The sequence below is a fragment of the Astyanax mexicanus genome, chromosome 6 (assembly GCF_023375975.1).
Source record: "Astyanax mexicanus isolate ESR-SI-001 chromosome 6, AstMex3_surface, whole genome shotgun sequence".
Taxonomy (NCBI): domain Eukaryota; kingdom Metazoa; phylum Chordata; class Actinopteri; order Characiformes; family Acestrorhamphidae; genus Astyanax; species Astyanax mexicanus.
In genome coordinates, this window is record NC_064413.1 from 11,759,240 (window position 1) to 11,779,207 (window position 19,968).

At 35.7% G+C, this 19,968-nt stretch overlaps 1 protein-coding gene and 1 long non-coding RNA gene across 6 annotated transcripts in view; one reads left to right on the forward strand and one right to left on the reverse strand.

The window, feature by feature from the left end:
• The window catches only part of LOC103047836 (solute carrier family 6 member 18), an 84,194-nt gene that overhangs the window by 11,781 nt on the left and 52,445 nt on the right, over positions 1–19,968 (reverse strand). The window lies entirely within an intron of this gene.
• On the forward strand, positions 3,716–19,426 carry LOC125802446 (uncharacterized). Of its 5 annotated transcripts, XR_007439580.1 has the most exons (7): positions 3,716–4,027; positions 4,076–4,118; positions 7,593–7,680; positions 8,765–8,807; positions 15,010–15,051; positions 15,154–15,197; positions 17,236–19,426. It is a non-coding gene; the product is annotated as an uncharacterized LOC125802446 (long non-coding RNA). The 5 variants fall into 5 exon arrangements; XR_007439578.1 differs by having other exon boundaries at positions 3,718–4,118; XR_007439581.1 differs by lacking the exons at positions 15,010–15,051; positions 15,154–15,197; positions 17,236–19,426 and adding exons at positions 9,132–9,153; positions 14,133–14,308 and having other exon boundaries at positions 3,721–4,118.

Genomic DNA, 19,968 nt, shown 5'->3' on the forward strand with positions numbered 1-19,968 from the left:
AAAGAGAACCTTCACCTGTGAGTAGCTCTCACCAGAACAAGCAAATCTCTCTCTCTCTCTCTCTCTCTCTCTCTCTCTCTCTCTGTGTCTCTCTGTGTCTCTCGCACGTGAACTCCTCCGCGTTTGACTTGCAGAACTGTGTTTAGCTGTTCTTAAAAATCATTTTAATTAAATAATAGTTCTATGCTTCTATGTTACCGTGTTAATTAACATAATTCTGATCATATTTCGCTCATTAAAACAGCCCGAAAACAGCCAGTTGGAATTTTTGGGCCCGATCTAACCTCTAATGCTCTCCACAGGCGCCGCCATGTTTACGACGCGCCGACGCACGTTATGCAAATCGATGTATTTTTGTAATCGATGACGTCGATTATGTCGACGCGTCGCCCCAGCCCTATTTGCCACACTCTGATAATGTTTTATATTCTCCATTTTACATAAATCCAGTCAAAACTAATTCCATCTCTCTGCCTTCCTCCGAGTTACTGACTGCCCACCTGTCTGACCTGATACTGATGGATGTTGGACCCTCAGGCTCTCATGTCCCCTGGTCGGACTGGAAGTTTCTGAAGTCAGCTCTTCTCCATCACCCACCACAGATCAGCTGCTCATCGACCATCTTACTCTCCACTACTGATCACATCCAAGCCATTAGTGGCGCTGCTATACTCCTGAATATATAAAACCTATGTGGATGTATAAAAGACTTTTTAAAATTAATTTAAAAGCCGTTTGACCAGTGGTAGGATGGTCCCCCCTTAAATGTGAGTCTTGGTCCTCCCAAGGTTTCTTCCTCCTCCTGCAGCTCTGAGGGAGTTTTTCCTTGCCTCCGCGCTCACTGGGGGTTCTGTATTATGTATATTCTATGTTTAATGTTTTGCCTGATTCTTTGTCCTGTGATCATGTTTCTGTAAAGCTGCTTTGTGCCAACACCAGTTGTAAAAAGCGCTATACAAATAAATTTGATTTGATTTGATTTGATTAATTATAACACAAGTTAACAATCGGTCCGGACCTTGTCCTGTCTAAATTTTCTCTAAATGGATCATACTGAATTCTATTTAAATACCCCTGGCATAGAAGATGCTTCTGCTACTTTTAAGTTGTATGTCTGGCTGCATTTTGGCTCCAGTGGAAACAATAAACGGTAACAGAGTGACCAACAAGACACAAACCATATGTAAATACTGTACGTAAATTTTACACGTGACTGTTCTGTCTCTGTTTGCACTCCAAGCGTAGTCTTAATATAACTGGTTATGGTTATGAATAGTTAAATTACAAGAGATTTAGAAAAAAACACAAACCCTAGGCTTAATATTATTGGCACTTATTGTTTGCACTATATAAGACTTAGAAAAGTTGTATTTTTTATTCTTATTTCTATTTCTTTTAGAATCAATGTGTGAGAAAAAAACTGTTAATTTTGCGTTGTATGATTTTGTCAAATAAAACTATAGTTTTCAAGCCATTTTTTCATTTTTTACGTTTTCTCGTCTCATTCTCGTGAACCCAGTATCTTGTCTCGTGTCGTCTCGTCTCGTGGTATTAGTGTCACACCCCTACTGGTTAAGCAGCACTAAACTGGTATAAACGAGTATGTTGCATTGCAAAAAAATAAAATACTATGTTAAATGTAGTCTACATTTTAAGATGAGTAAAATATTATTCCAAGAATTAATAACTTAATTAAAACTTCATTATACCTGGTTAACATGATTTAGTCTATTACAAATGTCAGACTGAAATTTTTACTTTAAGTAGATTAAATTACTTCTAAAAAACATTCTGTGTTGAACACAATTATGCTGGTCAACAAGCAGTAACTGCAATATAGAGCAACATTATAGCAGTATAGAGCAGCTGTAAAGCAGTATAGAACACTTTAGATCAGTATAAAGCAGTATAGATCTGTATAGAGCAGCATTACAGAAGTAAAAGTCAGTATAGGGCAGTATAATGAAGTATAGAGAACCATTAGAACAGCAATGGACAAGTATAGAGCAGTGTAGAGCAGTATAAAGCAGCAATGGCAGTATTAGAGCAACATCAGAGCAGTAACCCTTACAAAAAAGAAGTTTACTCAAGTGTACTATTAGTATACTTCTTTTAAACTAAATTTAAAGGTGTCATTCTGCTAAAATCTATTTTTTCACAAAAATCAGCTCACATGTCATTTACTTATATTAGAGACCACAACTAGACAATTTAAAATGAATTAAAAAACGATGGAATGACACTGTTAAGCAACTATGCTTTCAGTTTACTTTTTTGTACTTATCAGTGACATACTAAAGAAAATTATACTTAAAGTGGCAGTCTGTATTATTTTGTCTCTGAACTAAAAGCAGCAACATTTCTAAGTGAATAAGGGATTAAATATTGTGTTTAATGGTACCAGTGTGCTGGAACGACCATCCCTGCTAAGCCTAATATATTTATTCTAAAAACTGGGTTGTGGGGTCGCTTTTCACGAGAGTTCTTCTGGTCACGTTACGCGTCTTTGCATACTTACATCACATTTACAGCCTCTAAGTTTTACTGAATGCAAGCGACTGGTGGAGCAAGGGAGACTTTAGAAGGGGAAATTTAGAGCTCAGTAGCTCAAAAAAGTAGATAACTGCTTTATAGATAACTGGCTATAGTTTGAGGGCATGCCTGGTCTCTTAGGTAGGGATGGTGGGAGGGTGCCGCCTAGCACATAGTCTTTAAGTTTGTCAGAGTAGTGTAACAAGCTGCTGACAATCCAGAACCGGGACCAGACCGCAGACAGAGAGGCTTATACGACTGTCTGCGAGCTGCAAAGAGACGTCTGTCCCCCGAGTCAAACAAAAACGTTGACAATCTCAAACAGTCAATCTAAACTTAACTTATATTAAACAACCGTATCCATATAATATATGGTATAATATACTTCAGTGTGTATTACTCTGCTTAACCCCCATTTTTGGAAGAAAAAAAACATTATAACATAATATTATTGCATAGGAGACATTGATTAAAGTTCTCCAGAAGGCTGTAAGACTGTACTAATTTAATAATCATTGCTTTAATATTAGGTATCAGCCTTATAAAAGTGCATCTTCAGTCTTTGCAGCCTCACAGGCATTTTACTGTGCATTATTAGGGTAATTATGGTAAATTTACAGCGGACGCAGCTCTCCTGGTACATGTACATTTTCTGCTGCTGCTGGACTTCTTATTCTTTCATATTTCTGTATTTGACTGAAAATAAAAGTAGTCAAGATATTGAGATCTTTTCCAACTTATTTTACCCCCGGATCAGAGGAGGACTCTTTCTGGGTTGTTAAACAGCTAGGATGTGTGATAGCTAGCTAAGTTAGCTACGTTGTGTGTGTAGTTAGCATTAGCCAGCTAAGTTAGCTAGGTTATGTGTGTGTGTTTGTTAGCTAGGTTAAATGTATATTATATAGGTTAAATATGTGTTAGTTAGCTAGGTTAAAGGTGTGTTATCTAGGTTAAATGTGTGTTAGCTAGGTTAAATGTGTGTTATCTAGGTTAATTGTGTGTTAGCTGGGTTATGTGTGTGTTAGTTAGCTAGGTTAACGTTAAATGTGTGTTAGCTAGGTTAAAGGTATGTTAGCTAGGTTAAATGTGTGTAATCTAGGTTCAATGTGTGTTATCTAGGTTAAATGTATGTTAGCTAGGTTAAATGTATATTATATAGGTTAAATATGTGTTAGTTAGCTAGGTTAAATGTGTGTTAGCTAGGTTAAATGTGTGTTATCTAGGTTAATTGTGTGTTAGCTAGGTTAAATGTATATTATATAGGTTAAATATGTGTTAGTTAGCTAGGTTAAATGTGTGTTATCTAGGTTAAATGTGTGTTAGCTAGGTTAAATGTGTTTTATCTAGGTTAATTGTGTGTTAGATGGGTTATGTGTGTGTTAGTTATCTAGGTTAAATGTGTGTTATCTAGGTTAAATGTGTGTTATCTAGGTTAAATGTGTGTTATCTAGGTTAAATGTGTGTTAGTTAGCTAGGTTAAATGTGTGTTAGCTAGGTTAAATGTGTGTAAGTTAGCATGGTTAAATGTGTGTTAGTTAGCTAGGTTAAATGTGTGTTATTATCTGGGTTAAATGTGTATTATCTAGGTTAAATGTGTGTTAGTTAGCTAGGTTAAATGTGTATTAGCTAGGTTAAATATGTGTTAGCTAGGTTAAATGTGTTAGTTAGCTAGGTTAAATGTGTGTTAGCTAGGTTAAATGTGTGTTAGCTAGGTTAAATGTGTATTAGCTAGGTTAAATGTATGTTAGCTAGGTTAAATGTGTGTTATCTAGGTTAAATATGTGTTAGCTAGGTTAAATGTGTGTTATCTAGGTTAAATATGTGTTAGTTAGCTAGGTTAAATGTGTGTTATATAGGTTAAATGTGTGTTAGCTAGGTTAAATGTGTTTTATCTAGGTTAAATGTATGTTAGCTAGGTTAAATGTATATTATCTAGGTTAAATGTGTTAGTTAGCTAGGTTAAATGTGTGTTATCTAGGTTAAATGTGTGTTAGCTAGATTAAATGTGTGTTATCTAGCTTAATTGTGTGTTAGCTGGGTTATGTGTGTGTTAGTTAGCTAGGTTAAATGTGTGTTAGCTAGGTTAAATATGTGTTAGTTAGCTAGGTTAAATGTGTGTTGTCTAGGTTAAATGTGTGTTAGCTAGGTTAAATGTGTTTTATCTAGGTTAAATGTATGTTAGCTAGGTTAAATGTATATTATATAGGTTAAAATGTGTTAGTTAGCTAGGTTAAATGTGTGTTATCTAGGTTAAATGTGTGTTAGCTAGGTTAAATGTGTGTTATCTAGGTTAATTGTGTGTTAGCTGGGTTATGTGTGTGTTAGTTAGCTAGGTTAAATGTGTGTTAGCTAGGTTAAATGTGTATTAGCTAGGTTAAATGTGTGTTATCTAGGTTAAATGTGTTAGTTAGCTAGGTTAAATGTGTGTTATCTAGGTTAAATATGTGTTAGTTAGCTAGGTTAAATGTGTGTTATCTAGGTTAAATGTGTTAGTTAGCTAGGTTAAATGTGTGTTATCTAGGTTAAATGTGTGTTATCTAGGTTAAATGTGTGTTAGCTAGGTTAAATGTGTGTTATCTAGGTTAAATATGTGTTAGTTAGCTAGGTTAAATGTGTGTTAGTTAGCTAGGTTAAATGTGTGTTAGCTAGGTTAAATGTGTTTTAGCTAGGTTAAATGTGTGTTAGCTAGGGCTGGGGCGACGCGTCGACATAATCGACGTCATCGATTACGAAAATACATCGATTTGCATAACGTGCGTCGGCGCGTCGTAAACATGGCGGCGCCTGTGGAGAGCATTAGAGGTTAGATCGGGCCCAAAAATTCCGAACCGACCCAGCCCGAGCCCGTGCACGTTCTGCTCTAGCCCGACCCGACCTGAACCATAAACTGGCTGTTTTCGGGCTGTTTGAATGAGCGAAATATGATCAGAATTATGTTAATTAACACGGTAACATAGAAGCATAGAACTATTATTTAATTAAAATGATTTTGAAGAACAGCTAAACACAGTTCTGCAAGTCAAACGCGGAGGAGTTCACGTGCAAGAGAGAGAGAGAGAGACAAACACACACAAACAGAGAGAGAGAGATTTGCGTGTTCTGGTGAGAGCTACTCACAGGTAAAGGTTCTCTTTTATCTCCTCGTGTTCATATTCTAGTCCCACACATAATTCTACAGCTCCCTCAGTGTTTTCTGCCGTATTTTGCGGCTAGCGCGAGCGCTTACAACTGACACCGCGGACCGCGGGGTGGCGCCGCGCTTGTGCCGAATCCGACTCCCTGCTGAATCCGACTCCCGCTTCGCGGACAGAATCGGCACAACACCCCCGCTGTAGAACTGCGGTAGTGAAAACAGGCTTATAAATAAATTAGTTTAGTTTCACTTTCAGTTTTCATTATTTTCGTTTTTTTTTTTTATAAAAATATAATTAAAAAACAGACGCCTACATCTCGGACTATTTTCTGGAGCCCGGGTCATGTCTGGTTCGGGCAGAGAATCTAAGCTCTAGAGAGCATGGACTCCGGAGAGCAATCTCCAGCTACAAAAAAAACGCCAGCGAGCATCTAAAGTTTGGGAGCATTTCACGCAAAAGGGCAACAATGTGGTCCTCTGCCATATGTGCAAAAGGAGCACTTGAAGCGCAAACATCCAGGAGCACTATGTCAACAGGGTCACACAGTAAGTTACCGTTTACATCAGGGTCTCCGCGGGTGTCCTTAAAAAGACTTAAGGCTGTCTACCAAAGGTTTTAAACCTGCCACAGGCAGAAATTATACAGTTTTGGTTTATATTTGTGCATGGCATTTCGCAGTTTCCAGAAACAGTAGCATTATTCATAAGTTCAGGTGTTTAGCTAAGCTAGCTGCCTTAAGTTATTTTAGCTAGCGCCGTCGGCGCTGCGGTGTTACACCGTTTTCTGTCACCGTCGGAATTTTGTGACCAGTGCTCACGGTTATGAGCGTTCATTGGCAAAACGGAAGCTTTCTATACCTACACCTTACCCTCAGCCCTAAACTGAACCGTTTTGGCCAGTCGGGGTAAACATTAGAAACGAACACGTTTCGAATCGGCCAGTGCACCGGTCTGCTGAGAACTACTTGCCCGTGGTCACAAAATCTAGCGGTCACAGAAAACAGTGCAACACACGGTTGTGGTGTATGGGAGCTTATCCATTTTTAGCGTTATAGATCTAAACGTGTTGTACATGTAAGTGATTATAAGTGTGGGGTTTGGTTTAGTAGGCTTGTGTTGTTGTTGTTGTTGTTGTTATTATATATAAATATAGTAATTTATCGTTTGCTTTAAAACGTAAAATAATAATTATTTAAATATGTTTCTCAATAAATAGATTAGTCGACTAATCGAAAAAAATAATCGTTAGAATAATCGTTTAAAAAATAATCGTTAGGGACAGCCCTAGTGTTAGCTAGGTTAAATGTGTGTAAGTTAGCACGGTTAAATGTGTGTTAGTTAGCTAGGTTAAATGTGTGTTAGCTAGGTTAAATGTGTGTTATTATCTGGGATAAATGTGTATTATCTAGGTTAAATGTGTGTTAGCTAGGTTAAATGTGTATTAGCTAGGTTAAATATGTGTTAGCTAGGTTAAATGTGTTAGTTAGCTAGGTTAAACGTGTGTTAGCTAGGTTAAATGTGTGTTAGCTAGGTTAAATGTATGTTAGCTAGGTTAAATGTGTGATATCTAGGTTAAATATGTGTTAGCTAGGTTAAATGTGTGTTATCTAGGTTAAATAGGTGTTAATTAGCTAGGTTAAATGTGTGTTAGCTAGGTTAAATGTATATTATCTAGGTTAAATATGTGTTAGTTAGCTAGGTTAAATGTGTGTTATCTAGGTTAAATGTGTGTTAGCTAGGTTAAATGTGTGTTATCTAGGTTAATTGTGTGTTAGTTAGCTAGGTTAAATGTGTGTTATATAGGTTAAATGTGTGTTATCTAGGTTAATTGTGTGTTAGCTGGGTTGTGTGTGTGTTAGTTAGCTAGATTAAATGTGTGTTAGCTAGGTTAAATGTGTTTTAGCTAGGTTAAATGTGTGTTAGCTAGGTTAAATGTGTGTTAGCTAGGTTAAATGTGTGTAAGTTAGCACGGTTAAATGTGTGTTAGTTAGCTAGGTTAAATGTGTGTTAGCTAGGTTAAATGTTTGTTATTATGTGGGTTAAATGTGTATTATCTAGGTAAAATGTGTGTTAGTTAGCTAGGTTAAATGTGTATTAGCTAGGTTAAATGTGTGTTAGCTAGGTTAAATGTTTGTTATTATGTGGGTTAAATGTGTATTATCTAGGTAAAATGTGTGTTAGTTAGCTAGGTTAAATGTGTATTAGCTAGGTTAAATATGTGTTAGCTAGGTTAAATGTGTAAGTTAGCACGGTTAAATGTGTGTTAGTTAGCTAGGTTAAATGTGTGTTAGCTAGGTTAAATGTTTGTTATTATGTGGGTTAAATGTGTATTATCTAGGTAAAATGTGTGTTAGTTAGCTAGGTTAAATGTGTGTTAGCTAGGTTAAATGTGTGTTAGCTAGGTTAAATGTTTGTTATTATGTGGGTTAAATGTGTATTATCTAGGTAAAATGTGTGTTAGTTAGCTAGGTTAAATGTGTATTAGCTAGGTTAAATATGTGTTAGCTAGGTTAAATGTGTTAGTTAGCTAGGTTAAATGTGTGTTAGCTAGGTTAAATGTGTATTAGCTAGGTTAAATGTATGTTAGCTAGGTTAAATGTGTGTTATCTAGGTTAAATATGTGTTAGCTAGGTTAAATGTGTGTTATCTAGGTTAAATATGTGTTAGTTAGCTAGGTTAAATGTGTGTTATATAGGTTAAATGTGTGTTACCTAGGTTAAATGTATATTATCTAGGTTAAATATGTGTTAGTTAGCTAGGTTAAATGTGTGTTATCTAGGTTAAATGTGTATTAGCTAGGTTAAATGTGTGTTATCTAGGTTAATTGTGTGTTAGCTGGGTTATGTGTGTGTTAGTTAGCTAGGTTAAATGTGTGTTAGCTAGGTTAAATGTATATTATATAGGTTAAATATGTGTTAGTTAGCTAGGTTAAATGTGTGTTATCTAGGTTAAATGTGTGTTAGCTAGGTTAAATGTGTGTTATCTAGGTTAATTGTGTGTTAGCTGGGTTATGTGTGTGTTAGTTAGCTAGGTTAAATGTGTGTTAGCTAGGTTAAATGTGTGTAAGTTAGCATGGTTAAATGTGTGTTAGTTAGCTAGGTTAAATGTGTGTTATTATCTGGGTTAAATGTGTATTATCTAGGTTAAATATGTGTTAGCTAGGTTAAATGTGTTAGTTAGCTAGGTTAAATGTGTGTTAGCTAGGTTAAATGTGTGTTAGCTAGGTTAAATGTGTGTTAGCTAGGTTAAATGTGTATTAGCTAGGTTAAATGTATGTTAGCTAGGTTAAATGTGTTATCTAGGTTAAATATGTGTTAGCTAGGTTAAATGTATGTTATCTAGGTTAAATATGTGTTAGTTAGCTAGGTTAAATGTGTGTTATATAGGTTAAATGTGTGTTAGCTAGGTTAAATGTGTTTTATCTAGGTTAAATGTATGTTAGCTAGGTTAAATGTATATTATCTAGGTTAAATGTGTTAGTTAGCTAGGTTAAATGTGTGTTATCTAGGTTAAATGTGTGTAAGCTAGGTTAAATGTGTGTTATCTAGCTTAATTGTGTGTTAGCTGGGTTATGTGTGTGTTAGTTGTCTAGGTTAAATGTGTGTTAGCTAGGTTAAATGTGTTTTATCTAGGTTAAATGTATGTTAGCTAGGTTAAATGTATATTATATAGGTTAAAATGTGTTAGTTAGCTAGGTTAAATGTGTGTTATCTAGGTTAAATGTGTGTTAGCTAGGTTAAATGTGTGTTATCTACGTTAATTGTGTGTTAGCTGGGTTATGTGTGTGTTAGTTAGCTAGGTTAAATGTGTGTTAGCTAGGTTAAATGTGTGTTATCTACGTTAATTGTGTGTTAGCTGGGTTATGTGTGTGTTAGTTAGCTAGGTTAAATGTGTATTAGCTAGGTTAAATGTGTGTTATCTAGGTTAAATGTGTTAGTTAGCTAGGTTAAATGTGTGTTATCTAGGTTAAATGTGTGTTAGCTAGGTTAAATGTGTGTTATCTAGGTTAATTGTGTGTTAGCTGGGTTATGTGTGTGTTAGTTAGCTAGGTTAAATGTGTGTTAGCTAGGTTAAATGTGTATTAGCTAGGTTAAATGTGTGTTATCTAGGTTAAATGTGTTAGTTAGCTAGGTTAAATGTGTGTTATCTAGGTTAAATATGTGTTAGTTAGCTAGGTTAAATGTGTGTTATCTAGGTTAAATGTGTGTTATCTAGGTTAAATGTGTGTTATCTAGGTTAAATGTGTGTTAGCTAGGTTAAATGTGTGTTATCTAGGTTAAATATGTGTTAGTTAGCTAGGTTAAATGTGTGTTAGTTAGCTAGGTTAAATGTGTGTTAGCTAGGTTAAATGTGTGTTAGCTAGGTTAAATGTGTTTTAGCTAGGTTAAATGTGTGTTAGCTAGGGCTGGGGCGACGCGTCGACATAATCGACGTCATCGATTACGAAAATACATCGATTTGCATAACGTGCGTCGGCGCGTCGTAAACATGGCGGCGCCTGTGGAGAGCATTAGAGGTTAGATCGGGCCCAAAAATTCCGAACCGACCCAGCCCGAGCCCGTGCACGTTCTGCTCTAGCCCGACCCGACCTGAACCATAAACTGGCTGTTTTCGGGCTGTTTGAATGAGCGAAATATGATCAGAATTATGTTAATTAACACGGTAACATAGAAGCATAGAACTATTATTTAATTAAAATGATTTTGAAGAACAGCTAAACACAGTTCTGCAAGTCAAACGCGGAGGAGTTCACGTGCAAGAGAGAGAGAGAGAGACACACACACACAAACAGAGAGAGAGAGATTTGCGTGTTCTGGTGAGAGCTACTCACAGGTGAAGGTTTTCTTTTATCTCCTCGTGTTCATATTCTAGTCCCACACATAATTCTACAGCTCCCTCAGTGTTTTCTGCCGTATTTTGCGGCTAGCGCGAGCGCTTACAACTGACACCGCGGACCGCGGGGTGCCGCCGCGCTTGTGCCGAATCCGACTCCCTGCTGAATCCGACTCCCGCTTCGCGGACAGAATCGGCACAACACCCCCGCTGTAGAACTGCGGTAGTGAAAACAGCGCTTATAAATAAATTAGTTTAGTTTCACTTTCAGTTTTCATTATTTTCGTTTTTTTTTTTAAATAAAAATATAATTAAAAAACAGACGCCTACATCTCGGACTATTTTCTGGAGCCCGGGTCATGTCTGGTTCGGGCAGAGAATCTAAGCTCTAGAGAGCATGGACTCCGGAGAGCAATCTCCAGCTACAAAAAAAACGCCAGCGAGCATCTAAAGTTTGGGAGCATTTCACGCAAAAGGGCAACAATGTGGTCCTCTGCCATATGTGCAAAAGGAGCACTTGAAGCGCAAACATCCAGGAGCACTATGTCAACAGGGTCACACAGTAAGTTACCGTTTACAGTTGTGGTCAAAAGTTTACATACACTTGTAAAAAAACATAATGTTATGGCTGTCTTGAGTTTTCAATAAGTTCTACAACTCTTATTTTTCTGTGATAGAGTGATCGGAACACATACATGTTTGTCACAAAAAACAGTCATAAAATTTGGTTCTTTCATAAATTTATTATGGGTCTGCTGAAAATGTCACCAAATCTGCTGGGTCAAAAATATACATACAGCAACAAAATTTGTCAATTTTGGTGATGTAGCGAGTTGTGTCAATCAAATTAGCTTCATGTCATGGCCTCTTCACTTCTTGTAAGTGATTCTGATTGACTACAGCTGTTGACTTCTCATGAGCCCATTTAAATAGGGCTCATTTGACCCAGTGATTAGACTCAGCTACAAAAGCTACAATGGGAAAGTCAAAGGAACTCAGTGTGGATCTGAAAAAGCGAATTATTGACTTGAACAAGTCAGGGAAGTCACTTGGAGCCATTTCAAAGCAGCTACAGGTCCCAAGAGCAACTGTGCAGACAATTATACGCAAGTATAAAGTGCATGGAACAGTTGTGTCACTGCCACGATCAGGAAGAAAACGCAAGCTATCACATGCTGCCGAGAGGAGATTGGTCAGGATGGTCAAGAGTCAACCAAGAATCACCAAGAAGCAGGTCTGCAAGGATTTGGAAGCTGATGGAACACAGGTGTCAGTCTCCACAGTCAAGCGTGTTTTACATCGCCATGGACTGAGAGGCTGCCGTGCAAGAAAGAAGCCCTTGCTCCAGAAAAGGCACCTTAAGACTCGGCTGAAGTTTGCTGCTGATCACATGGACAAAGATAAAACCTTCTGGAGGAAAGTTCTCTGGTCAGACGAAACAAAAATTGAGCTGTTTGGCCACAACACCCAGCAATATGTTTGGAGGAGAAAAGGTGAGGCCTTTAATCCCAGGAACACCATGCCTACTGTCAAGCATGGTGGTGGTAGTATTATGCTCTGGGGATGTTTTGCTGCCAGTGGAACTGGTTCTTTGCAGAAAGTAAATGGGATAATGAAGAAGGAGGATTACCTCCAAATTCTGCAGGAAAACTTAAAACCATCAGCCCGAAGGTTGGGTCTTGGGCGCAGTTGGGTGTTCCAACAAGACAATGACCCAAAACACACATCAAAAGTGGTAAAGGAATGGCTAAACCAGGCTAGAATTAAGGTTTTAGAATGGCCTTCCCAAAGTCCTGACTTAAACCCCATTGAGAACATGTGGACAGTGCTAAAGAAACGGGTTCATGCAAGAAAACCATCACATTTAGCTGAACTGCACCAATTCTGTCAAGAAGAGTGGTCAAACATTCGACCTGAAGCTTGCCAGGAGCTTGTGGATGGCTACCAAAAGCGCCTAGTTGCCGTGAAAATGGCCAAGGGACATGTAACCAAATACTAATGTTGCTGTATGTATATTTTTGACCCAGCAGATTTGGTGACATTTTCAGCAGACCCATAATAAATTTATGAAAGAACCAAATTTTATGACTGTTTTTTGTGACAAACATGTATGTGTTCCGATCACTCTATCACAGAAAAATAAGAGTTGTAGAACTTATTGAAAACTCAAGACAGCCATAACATTATGTTTTTTTACAAGTGTATGTAAACTTTTGACCACAACTGTACATCAGGGTCTCCGCGGGTGTCCTTAAAAAGACTTAAGGCTGTCTACCAAAGGTTTTAAACCTGCCACAGGCAGAAATTATACAGTTTTGGTTTATATTTGTGCATGGCATTTCGCAGTTTCCAGAAACAGTAGCATTATTCATAAGTTCAGGTGTTTAGCTAAGCTAGCTGCCTTAAGTTATTTTAGCTAGCGCCGTCGGCGCTGCGGTGTTACACCGTTTTCTGTCACCGTCGGAATTTTGTGACCAGTGCTCACGGTTATGAGCGTTCATTGGCAAAACGGAAGCTTTCTATACCTACACCTTACCCTCAGCCCTAAACTGAACCGTTTTGGCCAGTCGGGGTAAACATTAGAAACGAACACGTTTCGAATCGGCCAGTGCACCGGTCTGCTGAGAACTACTTGCCCGTGGTCACAAAATCTAGCAGTCACAGAAAACAGTGCAACACACGGTTGTGGTGTATGGGAGCTTATCCATTTTTAGCGTTATAGATCTAAACGTGTTGTACATGTAAGTGATTATAAGTGTGGGGTTTGGTTTAGTAGGCTTGTGTTGTTGTTGTTGTTGTTGTTATTATATATAAATATAGTAATTTATCGTTTGCTTTAAAACGTAAAATAATAATTATTTAAATATGTTTCTCAATAAATAGATTAGTCGACTAATCGAAAAAAATAATCGTTAGAATAATCGTTTAAAAAATAATCGTTAGGGACAGCCCTAGTGTTAGCTAGGTTAAATGTGTGTAAGTTAGCACGGTTAAATGTGTGTTAGTTAGCTAGGTTAAATGTGTGTTAGCTAGGTTAAATGTGTGTTATTATCTGGGATAAATGTGTATTATCTAGGTTAAATGTGTGTTAGCTAGGTTAAATGTGTATTAGCTAGGTTAAATATGTGTTAGCTAGGTTAAATGTGTTAGTTAGCTAGGTTAAATGTGTGTTAGCTAGGTTAAATGTGTGTTAGCTAGGTTAAATGTATGTTAGCTAGGTTAAATGTGTGATATCTAGGTTAAATATGTGTTAGCTAGGTTAAATGTGTGTTATCTAGGTTAAATAGGTGTTAATTAGCTAGGTTAAATGTGTGTTAGCTAGGTTAAATGTATATTATCTAGGTTAAATATGTGTTAGTTAGCTAGGTTAAATGTGTGTTATCTAGGTTAAATGTGTGTTAGCTAGGTTAAATGTGTGTTATCTAGGTTAATTGTGTGTTAGTTAGCTAGGTTAAATGTGTGTTATATAGGTTAAATGTGTGTTATCTAGGTTAATTGTGTGTTAGCTGGGTTGTGTGTGTGTTAGTTAGCTAGATTAAATGTGTGTTAGCTAGGTTAAATGTGTGTTAGCTAGGTTAAATGTGTATTAGCTAGGTTAAATGTGTGTTATCTAGGTTAAATGTGTGTAAGCTAGGTTAAATGTGTGTTAGCTAGGTTAAATGTGTGTTAGTTAGCTAGGTTAAATGTGTTATCTAGGTTAAATGTGTGTTAGCTAGGATAAATGTGTGTTAGCTAGGTTAAATGTGTTTTAGCTAGGTTAAATGTGTGTTAGCTAGGTTAAATGTGTGTTAGCTAGGTTAAATGTGTGTAAGTTAGCACGGTTAAATGTGTGTTAGTTAGCTAGGTTAAATGTGTGTTAGCTAGGTTAAATGTTTGTTATTATGTGGGTTAAATGTGTATTATCTAGGTAAAATGTGTGTTAGTTAGCTAGGTTAAATGTGTATTAGCTAGGTTAAATGTGTGTTAGCTAGGTTAAATGTGTGTTAGCTAGGTTAAATGTGTATTAGCTAGGTTAAATGTATGTTAGCTAGGTTAAATGTGTGTTATCTAGGTTAAATATGTGTTAGCTAGGTTAAATGTGTGTTATCTAGGTTAAATATGTGTTAGTTAGCTAGGTTAAATGTGTGTTATATAGGTTAAATGTGTGTTACCTAGGTTAAATGTATATTATCTAGGTTAAATATGTGTTAGTTAGCTAGGTTAAATGTGTGTTATCTAGGTTAAATGTGTATTAGCTAGGTTAAATGTGTGTTATCTAGGTTAATTGTGTGTTAGCTGGGTTATGTGTGTGTTAGTTAGCTAGGTTAAATGTGTGTCAGCTAGGTTAAATGTATATTATATAGGTTAAATATGTGTTAGTTAGCTAGGTTAAATGTGTGTTATCTAGGTTAAATGTGTGTTATCTAGGTTAATTGTGTGTTAGCTGGGTTATGTGTGTGTTAGTTAGCTAGGTTAAATGTGTGTTAGCTAGGTTAAATGTGTGTTAGCTAGGTTAAATGTGTGTTATCTAGGTTAAATGTGTTAGTTAGCTAGGTTAAATGTGTGTTAGCTAGGTTAAATGTGTGTTATCTAGGTTAAATATGTGTTAGTTAGCTAGGTTAAATGTGTTATCTAGGTTAAATGTGTGTTAGCTAGGTTAAATGTGTGTTATCTAGGTTAAATGTGTGTTAGTTAGCTAGGTTAAATGTGTGTTAGCTAGGTTAAATGTGTGTTAGCTAGGTTAAATGTGTGTTATCTAGGTTAATTGTGTGTTAGCTGGGTTATGTGTGTGTTAGTTAGCTAGGTTAAATGTGTGTTAGCTAGGTTAAATGAGTGTTAGCTAGGTTAAATGTGTATTAGCTAGGTTAAATGTGTGTTATCTAGGTTAAATGTGTTAGTTAGCTAGGTTAAATGTGTGTTATCTAGGTTAAATGTGTGTTATCTAGGTTAAATGTGTGTTAACTAGGTTAAATGTGTGTTATCTAGGTTAAATATGTGTTAGTTAGCTAGGTTAAATGTGTGTTATCTAGGTTAAAAGTGTGTTATCTAGGTTAAATATGTGTTAGTTAGCTAGGTTAAATGTGTGTTAGCTAGGTTAAATGAGTGTTAGGTAGGTTAAATGTGTATTAGCTAGGTTAAATGTGTGTTATCTAGGTTAAATGTGTTAGTTATCTAGGTTAAATGTGTGTTATCTAGATTAAATGTGTGTTATCTAGGTTAAATGTGTGTTAACTAGGTTAAATGTGTGTTATCTAGGTTAAATATGTGTTATCTAGATTAAATGTGTGTTATCTAGGTTAAATGTGTGTTAACTAGGTTAAATGTGTGTTATCTAGATTAAATGTGTGTTATCTAGGTTAAATGTGTGTTATCTAGGTTAAATGTGTGTTAACTAGGTTAAATGTGTGTTATCTAGGTTAAATATGTGTTAGTTAGCTAGGTTAAATGTGTGTTATCTAGGTTAAAAGTGTGTTAGCTAGGTTAAATGTGTGTTATCTAGGTTAAATGTGTGTTATCTAGGTTAAATGTGTGTTAACTAGGTTAAATGTGTGTTATCTAGGTTAAATATGTGTTAGTTAGCTAGGTTAAATGTGTGTTAGCTAGGTTAAATGAGTGTTAGGTAGGTTAAATGTGTATTAGCTAGGTTAAATGTGTGTTATCTAGGTTAAATGTGTTAGTTATCTAGGTTAAATGTGTGTTATCTAGATTAAATGTGTGTTATCTAGGTTAAATGTGTGTTAACTAGGTTAAATGTGTGTTATCTAGGTTAAATATGTGTTATCTAGATTAAATGTGTGTTATCTAGGTTAAATGTGTGTTAACTAGGTTAAATGTGTGTTATCTAGATTAAATGTGTGTTATCTAGGTTAAATGTGTGTTATCTAGGTTAAATGTGTGTTAACTAGGTTAAATGTGTGTTATCTAGGTTAAATATGTGTTAGTTAGCTAGGTTAAATGTGTGTTATCTAGGTTAAATGTGTGTAAGTTAGCACGGTTAAATGTGTGTTATCTAGGTTAAATGTGTGTTAGCTAGGTTAAATGTGTGTTATCTAGGTTAATTGTGTGTTAGCTGGGTTATGTGTGTGTTAGTTAGCTAGGTTAAATGTGTGTTAACTAGGTTAAATGTGTGTTATCTAGATTAAATGTGTGTTATCTAGGTTAAATGTGTGTTATCTAGGTTAATTGTGTGTTAGCTGGGTTATGTGTGTGTTAGTTAGCTAGGTTAAATGTGTGTTAACTAGGTTAAATGTGTGTTATCTAGATTAAATGTGTGTTATCTAGGTTAAATGTGTGTTATCTAGGTTAAATGTGTGTTAACTAGGTTAAATGTGTGTTATCTAGGTTAAAAGTGTGTTAGCTAGGTTAAATGTGTGTTATCTAGATTAAATGTGTGTTATCTAGGTTAAATGTGTGTTAACTAGGTTAAATGTGTGTTATCTAGGTTAAAAGTGTGTTAGCTAGGTTAAATGTGTGTTATCTAGGTTAAATGTGTGTTAGTTAGCTAGGTTAAATGTGTGTTATCTAGGTTAAATATGTGTTAGTTAGCTAGGTTAAATGTGTGTTATCTAGGTTAAAAGTGTGTTATCTAGGTTAAATGTGTGTTATCTAGGTTAAAAGTGTGTTATCTAGGTTAAATGTGTGTTAGTTAGCTAGGTTAAATGTGTGTTATCTAGGTTAAATGTGTGTTAGCTAGGTTCAATGTGTTTTAGCTAGGTTAAATATGTGTTAGCTAGGTTAAATGTGTGATAGTTAGCTAGGTTAAATGTGTGTTATTTAGCTAGGTTAAATGTGTGTAAGTTAGCTAGGTTAAATGTGTGTGTGTTAGTTAGCTAGGTTAAATATGTTATTATTATTATTATTATTATTATTATTATTATTATTATTATTATTATTATTATTATTATTATTATTAATGTATATTTCCCTTTGTAATACTGTGTTTTGATCTGCAGTAACTCTCCAGTAATTAGTAATTAGTTACCATGTTTCTCACTTTATAATACTGTGATATGATCTGCAATAACTTCTAAAGAAGAACACAATAACTCATCAACCCCAGTAATGGGTTACCATGTGCTGCTGGTAACTCCTGAAAAAAAGAAGACAGGGACACCTAATTAAGGATCTATGAAGAACACAGGGACGCCTAGTCTGCTATCTACACAAATATTTATTCATTTAAACATGATTCCCCCCAGAATAAGGATGTAGAACACAACCTACAGTAAGTATGTGAGCCATCACTTCTACTGAGCACATCTCCAGCAGGACTGAAGTGGAGCACAGTTTTAGAATAAACACCTGTAACACACTGACAGAACTTGGGGTTAGCAAACTACTGCACATTTCAGTGTGTCTAACATTTGGAAGATATTGAGCATACTAAGGTAAGTAAGGTTAACATATGATAAGTGGTGTCACTGACTTTAATATCACCACTGATAGAATAACCTGCAGCAGCAAATAAACACACTAAAAGAGGCTAGCGGTTATATCCTAATAATGCGCACTTAAAGTCTATGTGAGACTGCAAGGCTGAAGATGAACGTTTATAAGGTTGGTTCTCAATATTGAAGCAGTGATCATTAAAACAAAATTGAGTATAGTCAGTCTTAGAAAGTCTTAGATGCCTTCTGGAGAACATAATTTATGTCTCCTATGTAATAATATTACGTTACAAAGTTTCTTTTCTTTCAAAAATATGGGTTAAGCAGACTACTATACACTGTAGTATTTTACAATATGTTGCTAATATTTGGAAGATAATAAGGTAATTAATGTTACTACTACAAATGGTGTCAATGGCTTCAAATATGCCTTTAATATCACCACTGATCGAATAATTGTTTGTGTAGACTGATTTAGATCTATAGTTCCCCAGGTGGCATGTAAGGGTTTTCAGTAGTTAATGTTGATTTGAGCAGTAGTTAATGAATAGTTATTATAAAGGAGACATAATTAGTAAATGGTTCTTCAGGAGATAAGTCTCCTGTGGAGTTAATTGTGAACTACTATAATCATTAGTTCAGTACTATCTACTGAGTAATTATTCAGTACTCCCTGGTAGTTAATAGAAAATATTTAGGTGTTAATGCAGCACTATTAATTAGTTCCTGCTTAGTTACCTATTAACTATGGAACAGTATTATAAAGTGTTACATAGAATTTTATTAAAATTAAAGACTTTTGTCGCAGACTTAGCAGTATGTAGTGATAAAGTGATTACAGTAGGAGACATTGAAAAATTGGATGATACACTAAAAAAGGCATTCACATCGTTTTTAGACTTAGTCGGTACTGTTCAGAAAATAACAGGACCTACTCATTACTGTAATCATACTCTGGATTTAGTTTTGACCCTGGGTGTTAGCATAGATAACCTGAATATTCGTTCTCAAACTTCAGCAATTTAGATCATTATCTTATTTCATTTAAATTACATCTCAGTCATAATATACGTACATCTCCTAGCTACTCAATGAAATGTTCAATCATGCCTTTTACAGCCCAACAATTTACTGATAAGCTTCCCGATTTATCAACTATAACGTACTCTCCTGTAGACTCAGTAGAACTAGACAAACTAACCGAAGGTTTTGAAAATACTGTAACGACTGGCACAGAGATGAGGAAGCATGCTCGTACCAAGAAGCTCTTTATTAACAGGGTACTGCTCGCTTACAGTTCTTAAAATGGTTTGGAGAGTAACACCCAATCTCCACCACAGCCAAAAATCCCCCCAGGTGGCCAGGCTGGCTAACCTACACAGCCATGGCAGGCCCCCCTAAACCACCCAAAATACACCACCACAATGCCCTGCTGCCCCCCGATTAACATAAACCCACCCCTACAGACACACTATAAGCACATCCACACAAACACCCTGTGACAATCGTCACAATACCTTTTGCTCCACCTTACTGTACGTTCACACCGAACGCGATAAAATCGCTCTGTGTCGCTTGTGGGCGTGTCTCACTCAGAACGAGCTGTCGCTGGTGGGCGTTTTCCAAATACGGCACATACAGAAACAAGGGTTCAGCCTCTCTACACAATTCCTAAACATTAAAAACTTTTATAACTATTTTTAAGTACAATTATTTAACATAATTATTTCATATTACAATAAATGGGTTTACTTAAATATAATACATTATTTTCCTTAATGTAGTAAATCATTCTCTTAATTTGTCCATAATTTCAAATATTGTTAACTTAATGTCTAAAATAAATTCTTGTAATTAATATGTTTACTTAAATATATTAAATCATCCTCTTGATTTAATAAACAGTCTTTCTCTTAATTTAATAAATAATTCCCTCAGTTTTAATAAATCTTTCTGTAAAATGTAATGAATAATTCCCTCAATTTTACCTAAATCGTTTCAAATTCCATACCTCAGTTTGAACAAATTGTTACGTTAAATGTATTAATTACTTTCTTCAGTTGTAATAAATCATTATGTTAACTTTAATAAATAATTCCCTTT